General features: G+C 25.5%; 1 long non-coding RNA gene across 1 annotated transcript; it reads left to right on the top strand.

The window, feature by feature from the left end:
- The first annotated feature begins 3,573 nt into the window (after window positions 1-3,573).
- On the top strand, window positions 3,574-4,189 carry LOC123270555. The gene is made up of 2 exons (XR_006510626.1): window positions 3,574-3,850; window positions 4,022-4,189. It is a non-coding gene; the product is annotated as an uncharacterized LOC123270555 (long non-coding RNA).
- Window positions 4,190-4,674: the final 485 nt, after the last annotated feature.

Below are 4,674 nucleotides of genomic sequence, written 5' to 3'. Positions count from 1 at the left end.
TGTAAAAAGAGCGGTGTTAAAAATGGACTTATTTTAACACCGCGCGGTGTTAAAATAAAATAACACCGGCGTAACGGTGTACTTTTCCGGTGGCAAAGCACCGGTGTTAAATCGGTGTAAAAACGGAGTAATATCAGTGTAAAAGCGGAGTAAAAAGTCTACCCGAGAAAAAATATTTATATATAATTATATATATTTATATATAAATTGGTTATATATGATTATATATGAAAAATGGCCAAATATAATCATATCTAATTATATCTAATTATATATAACTATATATAATTATATATAACAATATTTAATTATATATTTATAACATCTAATTAATTATTGGGTTAATTTTATGGATAGACTATTTAATATGGTCCTACGCAATTCTGTGTAACCAATTAAAATGGAAAAAAATATCTAGATATAATTTTATAGCTATATCACCAGCGGTCACCCATCCAACTATTAACCCTGCTCAATGCTGCTTAACTTTGGTGATCTCCGTGCGTCTTGGTGTCTGTCTGTTGTGCTGCTGTCTTAGATGATAATGATTCTATGATCTACATAATGTATCATATGAGTTTAACATAAATGGAATATAAAAATAGATTTTAATATATATTTGGATAGTCATTATTCATAATTTATTTATTTTACCGAATTTCATTATAATATAACACTTATTTAAATAATAAAATAAATAATGATTTTACTATTAGATAGTAGCACAGCAGACCAAAACATCTCATAGGAAATGTGACAAATTTTGTATTTCAGAATTATTTAAACGTAATTATAAACATCATTTTATACTTTTTGTGATTACCAAAAAAAAATTTTTTTTAAAAGAAAAAATTTTTATGTCTGTTAATTATATATAAGCATATATAATTATATATACTTATATATAATTATATATGGGACTATATACAATCTTGCATGACTGTATATTGCTCCATATATAGTCATATATAATTATATATGATTATATATAACCTCATATACAATTCCATATATAATCATGTATGATTATATATAATTCTATATACTTATATATAATTATATATGGGACTATATACAATCTTGCATGACTGTATATTGCTCCATATATAGTCATATATAATTATATATGATTATATATAACCTCATATACAATTCCATATATAATCATGTATGATTATATACAATTATCTATGATCATATATAATTGTATATAATTATATATGTGATTCCATATATAATCATACATGATTATATACAATTATATATAATTATATAGAAACATTTTTTCTCGGGTATTTAAAACATCCAGATTATAAAATCTATAAAACATAATAAAACTTAGTTTTTAAAAATTTGGAAAATCCAAAAGTGCACGCCTCATAACGCTCAATCATTTTTTAAGAAAAAAAAAAGACGTGTCCCTAGTAGAAATGAAATCAAGTTTTTAGCCAGTAACTGGCCAGTTTTACTAGACTTAAACCAGTAACTGGCCAGTGTAATATCAAGTTTCTGTCTAGTAACTGGCCAGTTTTACTAGAGATTTAACAAAACATTATGGTGGCTTTAGTGAAACTGTCAGTTTCGAATTCTGAGGTTATTAGGCGTTATTAAAATTGTCAAATAAATTCAAAATAATGTTTAATAAACGATATAATATAAAAAAGTTTCATTTATGTGTACATTATAAAATAGATAACATCATTAGACTGATAGACTAATAATAAATCTAACAATAGAATAAGAAAATAATTATTTTGAATTGGAGATTTGTTTTTAATGCCCACAGTCGCAATTTATATATTGTGTCATTTTTTTCCACTGTATCCATTTTGAAATATATACTGGAAATTATTTACACGTTAATAAACACTAATTTTGATTGATTTATACTGTTTTTTAATAATAATAATTACAATAATGATGCGTACAGGTTAACAAAAAAAATAAACAAACATACACACACTAGTAAAGATACACTGTCGGTGTAACTAATGTTTATGACTTAGTTGTAGGTGGCGCGATTTCAAGTTTTTACTCGATATCACTGGCCAGTTACTGGTTTATATCCAGTGAAAACTCGATTATTTCTACTAGGGGTGGCACTCGGGGACTGCCGCAGTAAAGCTATTGCAAAGCGTTTTTTATCAACTTATGTAATTGTAATTATTTATCCGAACAAAAACAGTTTCACTGTAAAAAAATCGCGCCAAGTCCACGTTCATAAGACTATTAAGAAAAAAAAATTTGTTTTTTTCTTTACAAAAATATATAAAATAAAAAAATAAAAAAATCCAAGTAACCGATATGATTGTTTATGATTTTGGGAAATTAAAAAAAATTGTGTTATAAATTTAAAAATTAAAAAAAAAATTTGGAACGTATTTAGTGTGCGCGGTTGCAAAATATTTTACTTTTAATAAAATTCGTAAAATCTATTTACTAGGACTTTAAAAAAATTGAAATACACAATGACGCACACCAAGTACGTTCCAAAATTTTTTTCAAACTTGCAAATTATTAATTATCAATATACGCTGATAGAAAGATTTATTAACTATTAACAAATTAATTTATTCAAAGACAATTATTTAATTTATTAAATTCTATTAAATATTTTTTAACATTTAATAAATATTTATTTGGGAGGAAAGTATATTTCTGAAAATAGTTTATAAGTATTTATTAATAGTTCACAAATATAGTTATATCTGGCCAGATATAATAAAATCTTTTTATGTCTGATGTATTTTTCAACCCAGATATAGTTATATTTGTTTAGATCTGATCAGATATGACTTGGTCTGATTATGTCTCCAATCCCATATCTGATCAGATATAAATAGATCTGACCAGATCCACAGATTCGGTAGAATCTGGCGCCAAGTTCCGTTCAAATCTGCTGTAAACGGAGCGCCAGACTACCGACTGTGTTTACTGTAAGCAGAACGGTATTTTGAGGTTGCAAAATTTTATTTAATTCTACGGTACTTTTTTTTCTTAAATTGTATATTATAACAGTAATTCATACTTTATTTGACTGTTATTAATTAATTATATTCACTTATAACAATTAATCTACTTGAAATTATTAAATTTAATCAGCACAAACTATAGCAACGCAAAAATTTCGATCCTGACTTTTTTTCGATGGGCAAAGTGATCTGCCACAGACTAAATAATTCGAGAATGCATAGTAATCCTTCATTAGATGGGAAACTACAGTTAAAAATAGATATTTCACAGCTTGCATCTACACCCGCCAGGGTGCGCTGGAATTATTTTTACATAAACTGTAGTTTCAAGGGGATAGTTTGCTATAAAAAATGCAACCAACGCGAGATTTAATTAAGTTGGTACCAATTGTAAATTTTTATTATAATTACAAAAAATACTAAAATCCGAACAAAAACAGTTTCACTGTAAAAAAATCGCGCCAAGTCCACGTTCATAAGACTATTAAGGTAGTACGAGCGTAACTAATGAGTCAAAATAATGTTAAAATCTTTTTTTAATTTTAATCTTCCCAATTCTCGTCAAAATTCTTTATTTTAATTTAAAATAATTTGAACAATTTAATAATTGATGATTTTTACTTATTTAATAAAACAAAGTAATAAAATGACTTTGGTATTTATTACTTGCCGGAGTAAATAAACAGGCTTGGCAACAGCGCGTTTGATTATACCCACTATACAGGGACGTGCATGAGTGTGTGAGTTAACCAAAATGCGTTGTCGTTACAAAGGAAAATTAACTAAAAAAAATATAGCTCAGTGGAAAAAAAATGTGATTGCGAGCAATAAAGCTCGAAAAAAAAATAAGGAAAATGCCGAAAATACAAACTTTATTGGTAATTATGAATGTACTATTAATTTGAGGTTATATTTATACCAGTGTGTATCTTTATTATGACAACTAAAGAAATTAAATGACACATTTTATTCTTCTAGAAAAATATATTCAATAAATTGTATTATTAAATTCAAGTTGAAAATTTATAATAAATTTTATTTTGTTACAGAACTAAGAAAAAAGAAAACGGTGGCTTATCTGTGCATATGATTAAAAAAATGGCAATGACTGGAATAACTTTCGATACTGTAAGTAAGTGCTTCAAATCGAGTGGTCCTAAAGGTATAAGAATACTTTTGGCACAAGATGTAGGTGGAAAACCTCGTATTACGAAAAGCCAAAAAATTATTGATAGCTTATGTACAAAATTAGGGCTTATTCTGTCTGACAGCTGTCTAACAGCTAGCTAACTTTTCATTTAATTTTTCAGATTTTTATTTATTTTTAATTTTCAGATTAATAGAATGACTATTCATGTTATTTTGTGTTAATTATTTATTAATTTTAAATTATTTCTGTTTTTATTTATTAATAAAAAAAATTTTCAACTTTAAACTGTGATATTTATTTCCATTGAATGTATTTCCTAACCTCTAATTAATTTAAATAATTAATTATTTACAGCTTAGTGTGCTTGGGTACTTTTTTTTTTTTTTCAAGTAAAAGAATATTTTCATTTTAACATATAAATATTTTGAAAAATTTAACATCACTTTTTATTAATAAAAAAAAATTATAGATTAGAGTCACTTTTTTAGAGTTTAAATATTTATTTTTATAATTTTTAATTACTAAAGTGCTAATATATTAAACTATTTCACT

Source organism: Cotesia glomerata, linkage group LG8 (genome assembly GCF_020080835.1).
Source record: "Cotesia glomerata isolate CgM1 linkage group LG8, MPM_Cglom_v2.3, whole genome shotgun sequence".
NCBI lineage: Eukaryota > Metazoa > Arthropoda > Insecta > Hymenoptera > Braconidae > Cotesia > Cotesia glomerata.
This window is presented reverse-complemented; position numbering and strand designations above follow the sequence as displayed.